The following is a 23874-nucleotide window of genomic DNA, read 5'->3' as shown; positions in this document are numbered from 1 at the left end:
TGGCAAATATCACAATCTATTCTTTCAAGGCATTCTCAAACGTTGAATAACAAATTAAAAACGTTAGAAGGGACATCCGCCTTACTCTAACCTAAAGTTCGTTTCCTGTTTGATTAGAATAGCAATCTATTTACGCTATCAGAAATTTTCATTAATTTGTACTTTCAGTTTAACTTTTTTAAAGACTACAACATGGTTTGTTTTACTAGAAAATATGTATTCCATCTAATGCTCAAGATTTTATATTTTTTTTTTTATTTACCTTGAATATCAAATGCAGTGTTATCATTCGAATTAAAATAATTTTATTTTCGATTTCAATGGATTTAAATGACACGATTTTGGGAATTTTCATCAAGTGTTAATTCTAAAAATAATACAAAGGGACATAACTCTTAAAACTCAATTGGTAATCAAGACAAATATGTCTTAATCATTGAATAATTGAAATGTAATAAAATAGTATTTCATCAAGTATTTGGGGAAAAAACCCCACCGTAAATGATTACATATGGTCCAGTCATTTTAAAAACTTTTCCATCAAACTGGAAACTAATTTGAACAGTTTTATTGATCTTTAAGGGGATGTGAACTATCACAGTGAACAGTTTATTTATGTGTGTTGTGCTTTGTTGTTTTATTTCCTGATCTTTTAACTTAAAATGAGAATTGATTTAATAGTATGCACCTAGAGGTACTACGTGAATGTGATAATCCCAAGTTAGTTAAAACACTTTCCTTCTTCTAGCATAACACTTTATTTTTCTTAAACACATGTGCTTTTTATATAACTACCCCAGTTGTTAAATTTGTAGGAGCTTTAATTGTTTAAGGATGATCTGATTTGGGTTTTTTCCTATGTCTGTCAGAATAAAAAAACACCCATTTCAGATTCTAAAAATGCTGAAATAAGCATTTAAAAATATCATATCTCAGTGTATAAAAGACGAAAGGATTTACATTTGCCATCTTGGATTCCAGGGGCGCCTCAGTTGCACTTGCCTTATAAAACATGCACTAAACCAAAACGTCCGGTTTTCTATTTCTATATGATTTCATGTAATATTTAGTGTGATTTTCCTGTTACAATCCTATGCAAATATCTAAGTTCCTATAAATGTGAAGATTCGCCAACTTTACAAATTATACAATAAAGATCAATTTATTAAGGTTGCCTTGAATTCAAGGAAACTTTGAGTTTTTAATTTGATCTCATGTAAATATCTTATACACTAGAGCTCTATATTTTGTATGGATATAAATAATTTATATAAATAAATATCTTATATATAGTATATGATACCGTTCATGATTGTGTAAACCTTTTGAATATTAACAAATGAATAATAATAGACAATGCAGATGCTGTCCAATTTTATTCACTTAATTAAGGGGCATTAGAATAAATTAAAATTATTGCTAGTCATATGAAGACCATGCTAAAAATTCATTAATTAACGTAAGTCAGCAGTCGATTGCTATATTCTGGATTTTTCATCAGAAGTAAACTTTTGTTAGATATGTTAAGGATTCAAATTAGGATTTAGCAACAGCTAGGTTGGATAATTAGTTGCAGTTTAAAAATAAGGATAGTTATAACAAGGTAAAATTGTACTGTTCGTTACGGTACCCTCAATACCGGCATTGGATACGTGTTTGCCAACTTTAATTCAGCAACAAACATAATTATGAATTAGGAAAAAATGTTCATTTTTAGAAAACAAAAGTGCAAATTTAAGCCACCCGAACTTTATCCATTTCCGATTACAAATGACAGTCATTAGCTTCACTTTGCTGTTGCTTGTATGTTGGCACGTCCTTGCTTCTTAATTCGCATGAAAGAGGGCATTTATATCATGTGTTTATTTGTAGTTTTTGATACCATATTACCAGAAGAAGGCAGCACATTGGTCTAATTTGGCAAGAACTCCCAGTCAAGTTTTTTCACTCATAACCATGCATTACTAGTATTTTCTTTTTTATATCAGGAAACCATCTGGAGTAATAAATGCTATATACTGTACTTCTGAAATAAAATAAATACCAAACGTGAAGGAAATGGTAAATGTTCATGGATCTTCCAAATTCCTGTATATGTAACAGGAAACAATAAAGCAATAGTTTTCTTATTTTTACCCATTCTGTTTAAATTTTGATAAATGAGAACATATTGAACAGTGTTTGATTATAAAAAAGTTTATAAATATCAAAAATCTTTAAATATGGCATAAAACACGGGCCTCTAGAAATGTTCTGATCATAACTACAGACAGAGACATGTGTAAAAGGGAAACCATGTAAAAAAGATTAACAAGGAACACTTTTAGGGATTAAAAATGTAACTGCCCCTTGTGCTTTTAAGTCATCATTTCGAAAGTTCTATGGTCGATACAACAACCTTGTAAGCAATTATAATCTCTCATTAAGTCAAATGCTGTTGGACGTTTTTCAAAATAATTATTTTGGGCCATTATTCACACACTGAATTGTCTCCATTTCTACAGATTGTTACAGTACTTGCCGATCATGATAAGAAGCATACATCAGTTTTGAGGACAGATGTTCACTCCACCATGGCACTCAATCTTACCTTGTGTTTTAAAGGTCCGTGTTTGCTCTGTTCTTGATATGTTTTGTTCAAATTGACTTTAAAGTTTCTTTTTTACAAAGACTGCATCGCTTTTTGTACGACCCTGCTATTTTATCAAATTTTGATATCAATCGTTTAAAGAAAAGAAAAAAAAAACAAACAAACAAACAAATAATTAAAAAAAAATGACAGAAGGTGGCATATTACTTGACTGACAATATATTACCTTAAGTAAGTGCACTATATGTATGTATATGATACATATTCAAGTCTATGTTACATATTTCAGATTTTATGAAGATGATACTAAAGATTAAGAAAGTAAGTAAATGGAACATAAGTAAAGCATTTCCGTAATCATTAGTTAATCTAAAAATTGGTAAGAATTTAATTTTCACCACTGGAATGACTGGATATAAAAATTAAACGTCATCATAAAGACAAGTTTGAAGTAAAAAATGTCTGAAAATGCCAAGTTTTCATCAAATATATATAATTTGGATTTGAAAAACTTGAAAAAGTTCAACTAACCGCTGTAAGAATCGTGAGAGGTCTGTCAGTATTAGCATCAAGCATTTCGTTATATGTTGAAACAGGATGGGAACCTCCTATAATAAGAAGGGATAAAACTAAACTTTTAACATTGTTAAATATCCACAATAACCCAGCTCCTCATTATCTACAAAAAATTTTGTTTCAGTAATAATTAGAAACATTGTTTCAAATTACAATTATCGTAATTCAAGTAATTATTTCGAGCCAAAATGTAGAAAAATATCCAAGTATGAAACTGATATGTCAGTCTATAAGAGAAATGACTTCAAAAGGAATTTTCAAAAGAAAACTGAATAATAATAGTGACAAGCCTCCCAGATATCTATCATATGGAAAAGGTATCTTAACATTTTACATACAAAATTAGGGCACAATTGTATTTTAAATTATGACTTATACAGATGTAACATTATAACAAATCCAAACTGTTCTTGTGGATATAAGGAGGATAGTCATCATTACTTCTCTGTGTGTAGAAAATACCCGGTATCCAGAAGCTAGACCTGTAATGTTGAATTCTTTACTTGTATTCAATGATATTAAAATGTTAAATGTACATAGACTGCTTTGGGGAGATGAATCATTATCTTTGCAAGAAAAATGAAAGAATATTTGGTATTGTTAAAAAATTTATCAGGATACAGGTCGTTTCAATTAACATTTATTTGTATTTACTACCTCTTTTGAAAATATTTTTATTATGGTTATTGTCGCCATTATGATTTTTAGAATATCAATTGGTATTTAGGGCAATAATACCTATTGTTTTTTTTCTTCTATTTTCATGTATATATTATTGAAAAATTGTAAATCTTCGTAAATATTGTATGGCTATTGAGATTTTATGTATGGGAAAGGACTATCGAAGGTTTTGGAACTTGTGTCCAATCCCATTGACATATTGTCAATAAAATATGTTCAAAACAAAAAAAAACGTTTGCTGATTTGGATGTAAACCACGATGGATAACCAAATAAAAGAAGGTGCTTACTATAAATTTTAGGTTTATTCCAACAATCCTCTTTTTTAAACTTTAAGAAGGACAAACCCACAATCTAATTCTTTATTATTATGTTGCAAAGATGTTAAAAAGTTTTGAGAATCGATTTTAAAAAATAATTGTAATAAGAGAATAAGAGAAAATAAAGTTTTTGCATCATAATTTCTGTTTCCCTTAGAAATTAGCGAATGTGTTCGATCATGAAATAGAACATTTTGATCCGACAAATAGCAAGAACATCACCAAAATCAGTTAAAACTATGTCTTTACATTTAAAAAAAAATGTTTATATATTGAATTTAAGAAAATGGAAATATAACATTTTAACATTTAGCAGAGGATAACTATACCAAAAAAAAAAAAAAAAAAAAAAAAAAAATCAAAGACCACAAAATTTATATACAAGTTTAAACTTGTATCAACGTAGATGTATGGTCATATATTGGTGGTCTTAATCAAGATGTACCTAGAATTTTATGAATTAATAAAAGTACAACTGTTGATGTAGTGTTCCTCCGCACAAGTGATTCTCCTAAAGAGACCATTGACCGGATGTAAGCAGCATGTGAACAAGTCATTTTCCCTAAAGACGTTCTTCAATCAGGTAGATTTGTGAAACATAAATCATTTTCTTAAAAGCTTCGGTGTATGACAAGAATAAATCATCCATCAAATAAAAAGATTTCAGTTCCTCCAAACAAATTGACAAACTCCGCACGCAGGCGGTCAGTTTACACCCGTCTTTGTGTTATTCCGTTCACATCAAAGATTTTTTGGCATCATTAAGTAGATTAAGGCACTAGCATACAAATCTAACTTACGGTCAGCCCTTATCAATAAGCATTTAATTTGATTTGATGACGTTCCCTTCATTAGGGAATTACAGGTGAAACAGACGGAGAGGGTTAATTAGCTATCAGTCTTCACGTGCCTTTTAGCCAAGTTACGCCTTTTCTGGAACTTCGCTTTTAGGCTTGGCTTCTAAGCATTTCAAATATATAGGGAAGAGGGTTAGAGGGAACAGTCTGAAGGGAAATACAAACAGAAAATCAACTCAAGAAACTTAAAGGTAAGTCCATGCTAGGAAATAACAATAATTATTCCAATTATTATATCTCTGAATTTGTGAATCATCTACTTTTAACAGAGCGTATGATAATTTGTCAGATTTTTGAGATGATACAATTTTTAAAAATAATTTAGTGATAATAGCAAACAGTAATCCAAAACTTTTGAAAAACATATTTTAAGAATACTACAGTATTTTAATCTAATGAATATCTTTGATAAAAAGAAACACCTTTTGTGGCATTCTTCTGTCTTGATTAGAAAATAAACAATGTTATTTATTATATTAAAGACCACGTCGATATACGATTTTCTTATTTCCTGTTATTCATGTAGCAAAAAAATGAAATGTTTACAATGAATTTTTCTTTCTGTTTGCTTAACATGTGTTTTTTACTCTGATTTTTGTAAAATTATTTCGCATTGATGTGGGAAAAGATATCATAGCAGGTTAAGTTACATGTATATGGTTTGTGTAGTTTTGTGCATTTGGACCGTTTAATTTCAGTTGACTGACGCATTGAAGAATAACCTGAAAGAAATAAGCATTTAAATTGCTTTGCATGTCGACTTAGCTTGCATTAGGCAAGCATTTTGGAAAACAAAGATTTCATATATTTGTAGAAAACTATTACTATTTACCTAGAATGCACAATTTTGAAGGATTGTTAATTAAGCCATGCAAAATTGTCATCTTAATTTGGGATTCTGTTTCAGGCTAGAGATTGACCAACCAAATGTAACATTTTTGATGCTAGCTGTGGAACGCGTAATTCTGCCTTTTCTCGCACACAGTGCCTGGAGAAAGACGGTTTATGTGTTCTATTTTTTTTAAAAACTATTTTTCTCTATGCAAATACGTAAGCGTAAAGATGCAGATCAAATTTTTATAAATAAATGAAGAATGAATACAATTTTGATAAATCAACAATAAAACGAAATCAAAGCTATTCAAAAATAGAACCATCAGTATATTATCCAAATTGCTTTAGAATATATATTTTTTGTTGCGATCAATATTAAATTAATTTTTTTTTCTTTGAACAATATTTTTTGTGTTCCTTAATTCTATGCCCATCCATTTTTGCCGAAAAGATATTTTTGAAGAAAATTCTTGATCATGACATAGCGGGACTAAGTACCAAATTAAATTTTTATTATAGTTGTACAACCGTATATAAAGTAACAGTATCTCCAATGAATAAATATATATAGATAAATTAAAACAAAAAATAAAACACCGAAGAATGTAAATCGTGAAGTTTAATAAGAAGCAAAAAATTGCATGAAATTTTACTAAATAACCATACAATTCTGTATAAACTAACAATACCTTGCAGAGAAAATCTTCATAGTACATGAAATTATTCTTTATATTTTCCTGTCCCTTTTCATTTTATATACATAATGTCTTATTTTCCATTTACTTTTATGAACAAATTTTGAAATTTTTAATGATTTTCTGTATATTTTAAAGAAAATGAGGACATATACCATTATCTCAATTATCATCGCTCTGGGGGCCATCACAATTTTAAAATCAGCATCATCCAAAGAAAACTCCAGAGGACTTACGAGGCTAGTTGGGCAACAGCCCTTACTTTTTGGAAGGCGAGGAATGAATCCTAATATGAACAGTTTATTTTTCGGAAAACGAGCTGTAGATAGAGCAACATTAGACGATATAATTGTGGACAAATGCACACGCATCATGACTGCATGCCAAGAATATGCACACGAAAGAATGGGTGAAGACGACATTTAGACAAAGGTATCTATGGGTTTAGGCTAATTTTAAAACACGTGAAGAATCATAATCTTATATATTCACAATATTCTTATAAAAAGAAAACAATGGTAATTCATATCTATTGCAAAAAATTACTAAATCTGCATAATACGTTAAACCTTGTTGCATTTTCTGACATGTAAATTTAGGTCCATGAATTATAGAGATAACGGACAGAACTAGTATTTAAGCTCAAAAGTCAGAGCAAACACGACCCTTTAAGACACTAGAGGTGAAAGCAGGTGCCATGGAGGATTTAGCATTCCCTGGCTACCAATCACACCCGTCGTGTGCTCCTTGTCATGATCGGGAAATGACGGGAAATCCGTAAACAATTCAGTGTGTGAATAACTTATGAAAAACGTCCATTGGCTTTTGACGCAATGATAGATTGTATTTGTGGACAAGTCCATTATATCGACCCTAAAACTTGCGAAAGGACTTAAAATAATATTGTTGATATTCTCCTTTCACCAAATTGTTTTCAATAACTAACTTCGTTTTAGAAATGTTTCGAATATCAATCCGTATATTTTTAAATGCTAATCATAATACTCATAGAGTTATAATTTCAAATTGAATCCAAAACCAATTCATCATTGACTCAGATATTGTGAATGTCAGAATACCATCTAAAGCATATAAAAGACTTAGATTTTATTTTTGACGAATTTTTTTTAGTGGTTTATAAAAAACGTTGTTTTGACAATTCATCACTGCTGATATTTTGAATATTTATCGAAATTTTTGAAAATATCTGTCAATAGCAGGTTGAAAAATATGGGATTAAAACTGACCGAAAATACGAAAAAAAATGTTCTCTTCCCTTTTGAAAAACAGCATGAGAGAGAGAGAGGGAGAGAGAGAGAGAGAGAGAGAGAGAGAGAGAGAGTTTCCCAGAAACAACCCCATCCACACTTGTTAAGATTAAAGATTATATTAAATGAAGAATGGACAAACTTTCCCCCTATGGTTTTAATAAGGTTTTTGCGTGTTTAAAACAATTTGTCTGCAATTCCTAAAACTTGATTGCCTGTATTAGAATAAAGTAAATCATTACTTCATAGAAATCCTAAAATATATTTAAATCTGAGACTTAATTGTTAGATCAAACAGCTCATCGATTAAGAGCATGAATTCGAGATGACAACGTTTTCGTTGTTTTTTTCTTTGACAAAGGTATTCATGGCTTATCCATACGTCCTGCTCGTATTTTATGGTTATGTCTTTTAAATGAAAATTTGACACTAAATTAAGATTGATATAAAGGGTTTGGAGTCTTCATTAAGTTAATCTAATTTATTATGACGTGGTTGGTCATAAATATGATATGCCGGAAGCTGTAAATTGCGAAGTTTAAAACTGTCACTTTAACTCGTAGGAAATGAGATTTTTCCGGATTGAATCTGCAGACAAGTTAATATTACATTCAACACGAAGTAAATCAGGTCTTTTTTGTGAAGTTATACTAGTACAAAAGGCATCCTCCTCCTAAATGATGTTCAGCATGAAGTATAATTGGGACGGTATTAAGCGTATTACTTGCTTAATTTCAGACAGTGGTATACATGGACTAACCTAGTTTTTGAACAAATTTAACTGAAGAATTATAACAGAGTTTGACTTGATTATAAATCTTATACATTTATCTGCGTTAATGTCCATGAGACAAATGTTAAGCAGAGCTACACATTTATTTCTGACTGATTAAATTAAGCTTCGTTATAACCTACTGTATGTATCGTATATAAAACACACTTTGTATATTGAAAAAAGGTAAATTTATCAAACCTTTTCAGGCTATGCTGAATCAGCAAATAGAAAAAAAATATATTTTAAGTATACATGTACGTCAATTGAAGAATTTTCATAATTCAAATACATACATTCACTATTACGTATGAATTTTGTAGCAACTGGAATGATATTGTAACTGTATAATTGAACATTGAATTATTACTGGTAACCGTCTTTTGGTTTCTTTCCAGAGCTGGCTTAGTTTCATGCAATCAGAACAGAAGAAAGAGTGAATAAAAGACATTTTCCACTAGCACTAAATATGTACATGTACTTTTTCGTATATAAATTATTAAAACTTAACAGAACTTTCTGGTTTGGCTTTACGGAAATTAACTTTGTAAAATAACCTTGTAAAATCCAAAGAGCTTACTGTGATCATTATTTGTTGATCAATAAACATCTTGTTTTCTTTTGTTATTGTTATTTCTAATTTCATTTATTATATTTGACAAAGAGGATCATTCATTTCAAATACTAAAAATTTTATTCATTAAAAAAAACATATCTAGAATACAAGAGATTGGCGATATCGAATATTGCGTTATATATGAATACATTAATTTTGTACATCAAGATAATTATTCATTTAAATAATTGATAAGAAATAGACACATATCTATAAAGGACTAACATTGTGACAAAACGAATTTTAATTTGCAAAAATCATCCTTCAAATTTCAATGTTACATACATTTAAGGTAAATTTTAAAAGATCACACACACACACAAATAAAGAAAATTTACCTAGACCTGAAATATTTACAATTTTAAAAAAAATGATTTTTTTTTTCAAATCCTTTGATAGAAAGGCAAATAAACTTTGAAATACTTGAAAATAATTACGCCCTCTTGTTCCAAACAATATACCAGGTACCTTATTACCAGAACCCGAAATAATGTACATATTCAAAAAAGTTAAAAACTCATTCCATTAAGAACTGAATCGAGAAAATATGTTAAAAACAAACTTTGATTTATTTTTCATAACCTTTCAATCTCACTATGGAAGGTGGAGACCGGTCCTCCGGATGAGACTGTTTAAACCGAGGTCCCGTGTCGCAGAAGATGCTGGCACGAAAAAATATCCCTCCCTGATCAATGGCCCTGAGTGCCGAGAACAGAAAAAAAAACATTTTCAGCTCTCCACCGGCATGTGGTGGCTCTCCATATGAGTGAAAAATTCTCGAGAGGGACGTTAAACAATATACAATCAATCAATCATTACATTTCAATCTTAACACGATATGAAGATCTTACAAATTTTAGATTTTACGTCTTGGTGTAGTCAAAAACTAAGGTTCTTGTAAACATTTTGCAATATCTCTGAAATTCTTGAACAAACTTCAACCTATCTGTTCCCTTCTCTTAACCCAGCAAACAAATTGTCTTTATACGTACGCAATGAGTCCTCTTCTAAAATCTTGATGTTTATAACCGTTAATAGAACATACTTCAAAATGCAGGCCAGGGCATTGTTGTTTGTATGTTTTAAAAAAATTTAATTCAGTGCTAAAATTTAAGTAATATTTGACATCTCGTTGACACTTTGTCGATAAAAGAAAAATGTTATGGAACTTGGAAGCTGATTTCTTTTTTTATCATTAGTGTTTTCTTTATCTAAAGTCTTAGTCTCATGGTGAACCATCGTTTTTTCACATGATTACATGGAAAGTGCATGCTATCTTAAAATTGTTTTTTTTTTTTTTACATTTGGCATAGAGTATTTTGCAAAAATATGATTACTACAGGGAATTAACGAAAAGTTTTCAAGCTCAAGATCCATTTAGACAATACATATTGGGAACATTTCAAATATATACGGACATTCAGAAACATCAGAGGTGGGATCAAGTTCCATGAAAGAATGAGCATCTTTGCCGTGTGCTCTTTGACATGATCAGGACATGATCGGGATTATTCAGTGTGCAATTAGTATGAAAAAATGTCAGTGAGAATATGACATAATGATAGCTTGTACTGAGAATTTGCTGACAAGGTCTTTTTTAAGACCATAAAACATGCAAAATGATGACCTCAAATTAAATTGTTGATATCCTTCTTTTATCAAGTTGTATGTCAGTAGCTTGCCTCGTTTTAGAAATTGTTCATACGTAGAACATATCATTCTTGCGTACCGAATCAACTAAGAAACATAAACCCCATATGCAGGCGATGTGTGGTAAGGAGGGTTAATGATGCAATCAGAACTGAAGAAAAAGTTGAAGTATTGAAATCATATCACGTTTATCATTGATCATTGTTAGGTTTTTAAGTTGAATTATTTTCTCTTGAATAAATGAATGAATCTGACTAGTACTACTGAAACATCAAATTTTTACGGTACCCTTTTCTTTACGTTTTGAATTAAAGAAGAATTGTAATAGTTCAAACGCCTTAGGAAAGTAGATATACGAGTACGCCTCATTACATGACAATTTCATAGTGCGTATACATGCATTACATGGATACTGAGATGATGAGGAAGCCGGACATGATATACCAAACATCTGATCAGCAGTCATAATGTCCGTTAGGCAAGTAATGGACATCCGGTTGTTTTTGTATATTGTTGTACAGATGTATTGTCACGACTAAAAATGAAATCACTTGTCCAAGAAGCCATCATATTTATTGCAATACAAAATTTTGCTTTTGCCGGTAAGTTCTCAATGCATATTTTTGTAATATTTTGTGCTTCTTAAAAGATATCAATTCCTGAATGTTAAAAAATATTATTGTATACTGTATATTGTTTAATAGACTTGTAAACCATTGAATTGCACACTAAGCATTTTTCTTTTAGTATACATTGGAGAAGAGACAAACTATTTTCTGCATACATATGTTTGTGGTGGAAATTTAACAAGTTCCTCGGGCAATATTACCTCCCCTGGATATCCAGAGGGCTATGGGGACAACTTGTCATGTGACTGGGATATCAGCTGTCCAGTGGATAAGAAAGATATTAGTAACACTGACGGATATCGATGTGGAACGCTATGGTACATCTTGTTTTGACACAATTGAGGTGAGTGTAAATGTTTAAAAGTCAAGACACAACTGTTCTAAACCACATTTAATATACAATTACCCCTATACATTTTGAGTATTGCTATAAAAAAATTTTCAGTTATATTGATTACGATTAAAAATAGAAAATAAATCACAACATTAGGAGTTACCTCTGACACTTGCGGTAAGAATGTTACCGACGCCGTAATTTGACATTACTTCTTAGCACTCGTTTTCTGAGCATCTGCACATTTTTTATTAATCCATACCACAAGCTTCTTTTTAATAATTTGTATACCCCTCACTTGAAAAGTGTATATTGATTTGGGATTTCGCCTGTTCGTCTGTATGTCCGTATGTTATACTTTGGGGTATTTTTTTGAATTTTGTGTGCCATAGTGAACTATAGATTACAATCGTAAACTATAGTTAAGAGTTGTTAATCATAGTTTCATAAATCGTGAAACTATATTTATCAGATCGTTAACTGTAGTTAATAGTTAATAGTTGTAAATCATAGTGTACAAATCGTGAAACTGTATTCATCAGATAATCGATGTTGTGCGGTCGCAAATGATTGTTTTCAGTGTTAAGTATAGTTTACGGATTTGAAACATAGATTATCGGGTTAACTACTAGTATGGTTTACAGATATAAAATATAGATTAACGTCGTTAACTATAGTTTACAGTCCGTAAACTATAGTTTTCAATAAAAAAAACCTTGTTTATTGACTGTGAAACTATGTTTAGCTCATTTCTGTGAATTTGGCGTGCCATTTATATCGACAACGTATTGTCAATAAACAATGGTATAGGGGTATAACGCAAGCGCTTTATCTTTCAAACGCTTGGAAATATGGATTCTTGCAAAGGCGCCGATTTTGATTTTAGCAAGGCAATAGAATCGTGGCCTGTAGAGAAATTAAAAAAAGAACATATCCAGATGAGCAATTTCCACTCCTATGTCGATACTGTGTATCCTAGTGAGTTTGGGATAAAAGATACCACGGAGTCTGACACATCTGTTTCATACTTGGATACTTTACTTGAAAAAGACATTTATGGTAATCTAACAACAAAGCTCTATGATAAGCGTGATTACTTTAACTCTTCTATCATCAACTTCCCTTACTTATGCAGCAATATACCTTCATCATCTGCATACGGAGTTTACATCTCTCAGTTAATTCGATGTATGCAAGAGTATGTTCTAAGTATGAACAATTTCTAAAATGAGGTAAATTATTGACAAACAAGTTGATGAAACAAGAATATCAGCAGTCTCGTTTAAAGAGATCATTTCGTAAGTTCTATGGTCGATACAATGACTTTGTCAGCAAATAAAATTTATCATTGAGTTAAATGCTGACTGACGTCTTTCATACTGTTAGTCCATTATACTGAATTGGCGACGAATTTTTCCGTTATTTCCCGATCATGACAGGGGGCACACGGCGGGTTTGACCAGTCTGCAGGGAATGCTTACTCCGCCATTGCACCTGTCCCCACCACCGATGTTTTGGAGGTCCGTGTCTGCTCTTTTACCATTTTGTATTGTTTTATGGACTTTTGATGTTGAATACTGTTCGTTTTCTCCATATCTCCACCACAGCAATAATGTCTAATACTTTGTATCGCTTAAATTACATATCTATGTGCAAAAAATCTTACAAAGGAAGCCATCAAATAATTTGAGATCATATTATATCAGATGATTGCTATTTACTGGTTGATTCTTTGCCAATTTCAAGTGTGTTTAATCAGAATAAAAGAAGAACATTGTAATGTTGGAATAGGATTGTGAATTACATTGTTAATTAGAATTATATTTTCTCTCAGGATTTCCAATCAACTGAATTAAGTTAATTTAATTTTTAATAAACCTCTAATTTCATAGATATTTGAGGGAACCCCCACTTCAGTCTCACAGACATACGATTTATGCAAAGAGGTCGACGGAATTACTGATGATACTTTTACCTTTGTGTCAGCCTCTCAGTTTGTCAGGATTACTTTTACATCGGACGATTCTATCAGTAAAAGGGGATTTAAAGGCGAATACGCATTCGTTGACAGAGGTAGATATGAGAAATAAAAAAAATCCTTACACCAATTAATAATGATCATTAAAACATACACATTCGAATAAAAAGAAACTGTTTCATCAGTTCAATAAATTTTTTTATCTTTAAATGAAAATATGGTTGGTATAACCATTGCAATAAATAACATGTAATTTTGCAGATTGCCTGTATATGATAAATGATGAATCAGGTACTATATCATCTCCAAACTACCCCAGTAAATATCCATCCAACGTTCAGTGTGTCTACAAGTTTATTTTTCGGCCGGATCAGCTATTGAAATTGAATTTTCTGTCATTTGATCTTGAGAAAGAAAGCAAAGATGGATCGTGTTCCGATTTTGTTAGGGTAAGTTTAAATAATAAAAAAATAGTCTTTGTTTGTCTGTATGTGTGTTGTTTAACGTCACTCTCGATAATTTTTTACTCGTATGGAGACGCTACCATTTGTTTGCGATGGAGAGCGGCTTATTTTGTCCTATACTAAGCTCTTACTGACATTAAGCAATGAGAAACCTTTCTCATGCATGCACCTACTGCGACTCGGGACTTCGGTTTATACGATCTCATCTAAAGGACTGCTTTCCAAGTACCAGAGTCAAAATTGTATTTTTGAAAAAAAAAACGTATAAACTTTAAAAAAAAAAACAAAACGTATGAACGTTTAAAAAAAACGTCTTGTTGAGAGTTGCACGAATGGGGCGAAAATAATACAAGGGTGAAAACTTATCTGCATAACAAGGTATAGAACAAACGATTGCTAATAATTATCAGTGAATATTGCAATCATTTAAGTTATCATTTAATAAAGGTAATTATATGTTTACAGCTGAGGGATGCAGATTTCAGAATTTTGGGACAGTTTTGTGGTGATACAGTACCCAGAAGTTTCTCTTTCTACCGAGGAGATGCTACGATGATGTTTTACAGTGACAGAAGTAAAAATGAAGATGGGTTTCAATTGTCATATCAAGGTAATACTGATAAAGTTTTCACCAGTTTTCTGTATACTTTATTTATTTTTCCTGAAAAAAGTTAATCACTATGATGGTTTAAAAAATCATTAGAAAATTAAAATCAATACATTAATTAGAAAAAAAAACGTCAATAAATACCTTGAGGAATGCATTGATAGTATATATATCGAACGGATATGTTCATATTAGCATTATTAATGATATATAATGCCAACGAAATACATTGCCTATGTTTGGTATTTTGGTTTTTGTTTTGAAGTGATAAATCCCTTATATATCAAGTGACCGTACATATTACACGTGCTGATACGAATATCAACTCACATCCACATTAAACTTCGCAAAGCACGATTTAAGTTACTGAAAATTAATTTTCAATACCTTATATGTATTTTAATTTGTGTGTGTGTGTAGGGGGGGGGGGAGAGTTAAGATTTGGAAAAATAAGCATGATTTTTATGAATTACATAAAGGGTATTCATAAATAGCACATACATGTATACCATGCCTATTGTTGAATACTGCATTCTATTTTTGTGTTGTAATGTTTGGGAGAAAATTAGACTTATAAAATCCTTTTCATGTTAAATGCGACAATTAGTTAAATTTAAACGTTTTTGTTTTAATAATATGAAATTTAAAGTTTAATGAAAATTAATAATTTCAATATTTACAGTCTATAACGTCACAGAGTGTTTAGAAGATCATCAGGGTTTGAACTACATTGGACATACAAATGTCACTGCAAATGGTAGTGCATGTGCACGATGGAGCAGCGAACTGTCCATTAAGAATGGGTTTATGGATCTTTTAGACCAGGAAAACTATTGTAGGAATCCCAATAATCGAGGGATGCCTTGGTGTTTCAGTACTGATACGATGTCCCCGGAATATTGTAACATCCCGCTCTGTGGTAAGGACATGACCTTCCTTCGATAACCACTAACTTTCTGAAAGTATTATCATTGCTCCCTTTTTTCAGTAAATGCATTAATATTTGTGCGAAATATAGATTACACAAGCGGAGTCATATTTTTTATGTAGGTCAAGATTTGACGACAGAGACAACAACGCCACTTTCAACCAGTAGTTCTATAACAACATTTACAACTCAAAGTTCTATAACAACATTTACAACTCAAAGCACAGTGATAAGTTCCACCTCAGGTGAGTACATGTCATCCTTACATGTAAAATAATTGATATAATCGCTGTCAAGTTAGCGATTTCAAATGTTTGGAGGTGATTATATAACCCCCTCCCCATGGTAGGAGATTACTAGTATTGAAGATATTAGTTAATGTCAATTTTGTGAAAAGATATTATTTTAACAACATGTTATTACCTTGCATGTCCTGTATTAATTACAGTAACTGAACCGATGTGTAATGTAAATTGATTATAATGTGATTCTTTAAATTGTTCTTCACATCCTTTGGAATTCCTAAACAAATATTGTAAGTTTCTGAGGTTACATTACCGCTACCTTTTTCAAAATAGTCATGGAGAATGAATAGTGTAACCTCTGGTTTGAAAAAAAGATGAAAGTCTGATATGCCAGATATGTTTCATCATTTTCTCACTTTCGCAAGAGTATTGATACAAAAATGAAATATGTTCAGGTTTCTAATTATAGACGTCTTTTTAGTCTTATTTTCGCATATAAATAGAGTTTTACAAACAAAAGATCTGTTTTAAGGATGTGCTAAACAAATTAACAAATCATATAATGAACACCAAGTATTTATGTTACAGATACAACTACGATGACAGAATTAACTTCAACACAAGGATATATGACTTCTACATCAATGTTGGGGGTTATCAAAACTTCAAGTAACCGAGCTTTTGAATATAAATACGAATACAATATACATACAAAATGTATCTTGTCATCAATATTTTTGGCACTTTTTCGAAATTTCTGGTTTCAATGTACATCTGGAACATCTAAAATAAGAAAGAAGAAATATTTCAGATGTAAATATATGTATGTAATTTAAAATTCTAATGTATTATTTCAGATCCTATGGTGTTCTCCTCAACAAGCATGCCTACAAACTTACTGGTTATAATCATTGGTAAGTGCCAGGTTATTCAAGATGTTCATAAAAATACGAACGTATAGTTGTAAAGTGTATTAAAACAATTTTTCGCTTACTTTTGCAGTGGTCCCTATCTTGCTTTTGATAATGATATTTGGCGTTGCTGTTGTACTTGTCCGATTTATAGTCAAGAGAAAGTAAGTAGAAGTGTAATATCATCAATTTATATTTGTTTGTATTGAGTCATAAAGTATTTAGTTTTTAATGTTCCTCTTTTTCAGAAAAATGAATCTTCCCATTTCACAGCTACGATCTATTGTCAATCCAAATTACGTTTCCAAGGACAGCTTTACAGATGGATACATGGGCTCCTATGAAAATGACGCCATATCGCGGCAATCCATCGTTGCTGCTAGAGAGTCTGTTTTCCGTATGTCCCGCAAAAATTCTAAAACACCGGAATCTGTTTACTATTCTGCAGAGGATATTACAATAAATACCCTTGAAAGAAAAAAGCGAACTTTAGGATCAAAGAAAGAGGAAAGTCCCTATGTTGAAAACAATGATGCATATGATTTGCTGGGACAGAGAAGAATGAAAAAAATAGACCCAAATGAGTACAGAACCTATAGTGAAGTGTCAGCTTCTGAGGAAACATATGATCATATGAAGACCAGCAGCAGAGTTTTAGACAACACCCCAGTCATCGACGAAAGCCAAGCAATTTATGGCAATGCAGAAGTGTCCAGCGGAATACAAGATGACACTTCAGTTGTTCACAAAAGCCAAGATAATGAAGAGTCCAAAGGGGAAAAAGGTGGATTAGAAGAGGAGATGCCTGTTTACGCAACAGTAGATAAACGTAGAAAAAGTTCCCTGATTAACCGAAGACCTCAGTTACCGGAACCAACAGATATGAACGCAATACCTTCATCACTTGGGGAAAATTCTGAACAATCAAGAGATTCATTAGGCAATTCTTTTAATACTGCGTCCCTATCAGCTCCTTTAAATGAGGAAGAAACCTACTACGAGGAGTCAGATATAACTTACGACCAGCTGCGACGCCAACGTACCCGCCGAAATAAAAACTTAGGTGTCAAAGTGTCTATATATAGTGAAATAATGGCCAACTTAGACGGTGAAGTAATATATGATTCTACCGAAAGTGCAGATAGAATTAAAGAGGAAGAAGAATCAACTGATTATAATTTTACAGGAAACAGTCAAACAGATCGAGAGTCTTCTGAGACCGCAACTGAAGAAGATTCAAATCCGGATCTGAATGAAAATAAAGATACAACAGAAACTGCTGATAATGACATTTATGTTGAAAGTTCTAAGCTTTAAACATTGTACATCAATAATTTTTTATCGCTTTAATTAAAAAAATAATGATAACATTTATATATTTAGAAGAAAATAAATGGGGTTTATAAAAATAAAATTATCAGTGCCAAATTGTTATTCGTTGCCAGGCGTCAGGCTGTATAAGGATTGATATTTCCAAGATCCGAAAGTGTGCGCGATCATATCTACAGAGCTAGATTTTGTGCAAGCTGATTTACATTGGAAGTCTTTACCTGCATTTTAAAAGAAACAGTTTTCAGAAAAAAGAATGATACTAGTGATGCAAAACACTGCAGTATTTACTTTCTTTACTCTTTTTGCATGGAACAGATTATTCCATGTGATTCGCCGTTTCAACATGTCCATGTAACCTTTTTTCTGCATTTTTATACTACTGGATTAGTCCATTTATATTCTACGAAAGGGGTGAATCGCTCTTTTCGCGCTAAAGGTCACTAGTAGGAAGCTATCTTCGCGCTTTTTTCTCAGATTGCTCAATTGTATGAATGGGTATGCTAACTTCAATGAAAACCTCATTCTAATGCCTCAGGAATTCTATCTACAAGTTTTATATCATTCTTTAAAACAACATATCGTATAAATCAGCATATGGACATGCAACACTAAATGAATGATTTTTCTAATTTGTTTCCCTATCCCGCGGTTGGTTTATTCTAGGGATGTCAAAATATTAGTTTTCCTTAGTCGAACATTCGATTGCATTATTCGAACGATAGTCGACTATTCAGAGCATTTATTATTTTTTTTTTATAGCAAAGTGTTTTGAAAGCTTATTGATTAAAATGAATTGGAAAATTGAAATAAATTGGAAATTGGGAATTGTAAACACACACTATCCACACCTCCGATGAAAATGTAAAATATTGTTTGTTCAATTAATGATTGTCCAAGCTAGACATCAAAATGTCTTTTATGTCAGATTATTGTTTTCATAATTATCGAACTTTAAAACTTCACGGCTATGCAAATATTGTGTGTTCCTAAGCATTTGAAATACCTAGAGTTTATAAATATAATTGGTACAAGTCAATTAAATTATTTTAGTAGTCCAGTATAGAGTTGCATAATTTACTACGTACAATAACAAAAAAAAAAAAGTCGGTAGATTGAGAAATGATTATCGCGGTATGTAATCACTGTATTTTCAATATGTAAAATGTGGAAAATTATTTATATACTGTGACTGTGTTTGAGCTCTTATTTGTCTGAGGTGTATAGTTTGAGAAAGGACCTTTTTTTTAATTTTGAGATGAACATTTCATTATCACCCCCTTTTCTTGCATTTATTTAATATTCGAATGTGGCTTCATTATTCGATCGTCGGTCCATTCGACTGACAGTCGAATAGTCGACTATTCGTTGACATCCCTAGTTTATTCCATAAATGGACTAGTCCAATTATAACTAAACACCGCAGTTCAAGTCATCTATTATTATATGTCTCTGTTCAGATACACAAAAATAAATAAGAAAGCAGTGAAAAATGTAGAATTTTTCTTTCCACAAAGGCCTAAATTTTGAATTTAATTATTTCATTCTCAATATATGGTAGTGTCACTACCCCCCTTTTTTTTAAAGAAAAAAATAGTAATAATAAACACACATTACTACAGTTTACTTCAGAGGAGAAAATACACTCCAGCAAAATGTGTATGTAATTATATCCATCTTTTGAAATGTTTACAATGCATGATTTGATAACAAATTTTATAATACATGTAGGTGTTACAATGGAGCTTGAAATCAATTTAGATCCAAGGGCAGATCACTCCACTAGCAGACCCCCCCATCCCCCCGAATAACAATTCTTTAGTATGCAGTGTAGGGATGATTCTTCTACAAGTTAAATAAAATCAAGATTTCAATTGCACATGGTTCTCAAAATATAAAGTTAGGATATGTTTTAAACCCACGAAAGTATTAATGCTCAAAAGGTTTATCACTTTTCATGCAGATAAATTGATTGATTTAGTCAGGCAATCTTTTTAAAAAGCTGTTACTTGTCACTAATATATTTATTTGTTAAAATATAATATACAGTCGATAAACATGACTAAAACTCGTTAACTTGACTTTCTTTCATATGGTAGATATGTATGTTCTTTACTAGTACTGCTGCTGTTTCAATCACAAGGACAGGCTGTTTACCTTTAGGTAATCTCTCTCATTCAGTTCTGCAATTAAACAATATTCAACAATAACCATTGAAACATAATGCTTTGTAAGTATTAAATCCTCAATATACTAGTAATACACATGTATATAGCATATGTCTGCTTATTTAAAAAAAATCTACTATGTATTATGAAGTCACTTTGAAGTTGTTTCATGGTATTACAAAATAAGGTATTTTTTCTGACGCATCTCTGTATGATTTCACTGTCATTTGAATCTGTACTTTGTTGTTAGCATACTTAACTTTGTAATCGTATGAAGCAGAATTTATTCAAAATAATATATATTAGAGGAAGAAAGTCATGCTTTGGCCTTCAGCTCGATATTTAAATGTTTCGATGACGCATTAACAATATCTACTTCCATTCATTTATATGTTGACTCGACATATTCCAGTGAGCTTGAAATAAAAGATACCACAGAGTCTCCCACATCTATTTCTTATTTGAATACTAGCATTTTACCGGAAAAAGTTGTTAATGGTAACCATCAAAAGAAAGATTTTTGATATACGTGATGACATCAACCTTTCAACCGTCAACTTAATTCCGTTAATTTTGTATCAATATATCAGCTGCAGATTTATACAGTGTGTGTGTCTCAGTTGATTCGATACACAAGAACATGTTCTACATGACACATATGGAGATAACGAACAGTATTCAAGATAAGAAATCCATAAAACTATACAAAATACGAGCAGGGAAAACACGGACCTCCAAAACATCAGGAGGTTGGATCAAGTGCCATGGAGGAGTGAGAATTCCCTGCCGACCGGTCACACCCGCCGTGTTCTTCTTGTTATGATCGGAAAATGACAGGAAAATCCGTCTTCAATTCAGTATATAAATAATAGACTAATAATTAGCACGAAAATCGTCAGTCAGCATTTGACTCAATGATAAATTGTATTTGCTGACAAGGTCATTGTTTCAACAATAGAACTTACGAAATTATGACTTTAAAAGAGACTGTTAAAATTCTTTTTTCATCAACTTAAATGTCAATAATTTACTTCGTTTTAGAAATTGTTCATACGTAGAGCATACTCTTGCGTATCGAATTAACTGAGATATATAAACTCCGTATGCAGGTGATGAAGGTATATTGCTGCATAAGTTAGGGAAGTTGACGATAGAAAAGTAAAAATCATCACGTTTATCATAGAGCTTTGTTGTTAGATTTTTATTAACTTCTTTTTTCAAGTAAAATATTCAAATATGAAACAGATGTGTCAGACTCTGTGGTATCTTTTATCTCAAGCTCACCAAAATACATCGCATCGACATAAGAATGGAAATTACAATTGTTAATTAACAATACGTCGTCAATATATCTTAATGTCGAGTTGAAGGCCACAGCATTGAGCAAATGTTTATTTTTTCTTTTCACACATAAAATTTTGGACAAATTCTGCTTCATATGAATACAAAAGTAGGTCTGCTAATAACGGGGCGCAATTGGGACCCATGGGAATTCCAATAGATTGTTGGAAGACCTGGTCTCCAAAAATAACATAGATATTGTCAATCAGAATTTCAAGCATCTTTCTGATGTCAACTTCAGGATATTATGAAACATATGAAAATAAATTCCAAAACGAGACAAGCTATTAATAACAAGATGATGAAAAAATATTACTGTCACTTTTCAAGTTATTCATTTGGCAAGTTCTATGGTCGATGCAATGAACCTGTCAGCAAATACAATCTATCATTAAGTCAAATGCTGATTGACGTTTTTATACTAATTGTTGGTCATTATTTACACACTGGATTGTCTAAGGATTTCACTATTTCCCCCCAATTATGACAAGGAGTACGCGGCAGGTGTGACAAGTCTGCAGGGAATGCTATCTCTTCCACATTACCTGATCCGACCTCTGATGTATTAGAGGTTTGTGTTTTTCTCCTGATTTGTATTTTTTGGATGGACTTTTGAGCCTGAATCCTGTTCATTATCTCCATATTTCATTGCACCACTTCCCCAATAACAGCAATTATGATTATAATTAAATTTATGTATTCAATGCGTTGTTTTTGTAATTAAATACACTGTATTTACATTTGTGCGATTTAATATTTTAGTGCGAAGCAAAGAAAGAGGCTTTTAGAATATTAACTGGAAAGCGTTTTGCAAAGATATTTTGTGTGAAATCTAGGAATCTAGTAGGAGTATGGTAATTCGGATTCATTGTGGTGGTTAAATGATTAAAATATTAAAAATTGATATATGATCTAATGAATCTTCTCCTGAGAAAGATTGCTTAGGATATATAAGTTGGGTTACCACTTGCAGAATTAAATTCAAGTCCCTTTAAAATACAAAAATAATGACAGTACAATCGAAGATAGTGTTGTTCTAAATTATTGATCACAAGAGGATATATGGTTTTGATATTGCCCAACAATCGGAAATTTCATCATGCCCCTAATAATTTGAATAAATTATGACACAGAGACTCTTTTTCGTGTCTAATCCACTGTCAAGCTTAATCTTCCACAGAATTCACCTTTATAAAATTATGACACCAATTGAAAGACCGGGATGCCCTAATTTTTGGTCATTTTAAAGAAGTATTTTAAGGTCCTCATTCTCGGCTATATTTACGTCACCAGTGATGCCGTGTCCAGCAGGGCTTTAATTGTAAGAACGTGTATCCATTGGATGATTATGTCTTAGATCTTCGATATATAAATCCTCTAGGTTGTTGAAATCTCTGTAATATCAACTTTTTAGTATGTAGCCTGCCTCGGTTTAAAAGTTGATGGTATTCATGCTCTTGAGTCTTAAGTTGGAAAGTATAAGCACCATATGCAGATTAAAAGAAAATAATATTGCATAAAGAAGGTGACGATGGAAAAGCTGGTCGTCTCGTTTAATTTGTCATACAATTTAGTGATTAAGTAAATTTGTAGTGATTTATTGTAAGTTGGGTGAGAAATATCGAGTCAAAATGTGCAAAACTATTTGATGAAACGTTGATATTTCTGAATGTCTAGTGAAAGGTAACAAGTTTTTTTTCTTCTCATATAGAGGTTTTTGAATGAAGTCTGCTTCATTACAAAAAAACATTTAGGTAGACTAATAAAGAAACAAAATTAAGAGCTTTTCAGATTAAAAAAAAATCAGTCTGAATATCTTATTGGTCTTAAATTATTTAGTGCGTTCAATTTTTCTGTCGTATAGATGATTTCATCTGTCATCAACATACATTTTTAATTAAATGTTTGAGGAAGTAAAGACTTCACAACATTTATTTGCACTTCTCAGTTTTAATAATATTCTCTATTTACATAAAAGATGTATAACTATCATAACACTCTCTTTTATGGATCACCGGATCAACATGCACCAAAGGCGAATCAAGTTCGCTTACAATATACTACTACATATAAGTCCACACA

At 31.5% G+C, this 23874-nt stretch overlaps 1 pseudogene; it reads left to right on the top strand.

The window, feature by feature from the left end:
• The first annotated feature begins 11399 nt into the window (after positions 1-11399).
• On the top strand, positions 11400-18271 carry LOC134283705 (uncharacterized; annotated as a pseudogene).
• The last annotated feature ends 5603 nt before the right edge of the window (positions 18272-23874 follow it).

Source organism: Saccostrea cucullata, unplaced genomic scaffold (assembly GCF_032062105.1).
Source record: "Saccostrea cucullata isolate Sc308-1 unplaced genomic scaffold, CSIRO_AGI_Scuc_v1 ctg146, whole genome shotgun sequence".
NCBI lineage: Eukaryota > Metazoa > Mollusca > Bivalvia > Ostreida > Ostreidae > Saccostrea > Saccostrea cuccullata.
This window is presented reverse-complemented; position numbering and strand designations above follow the sequence as displayed.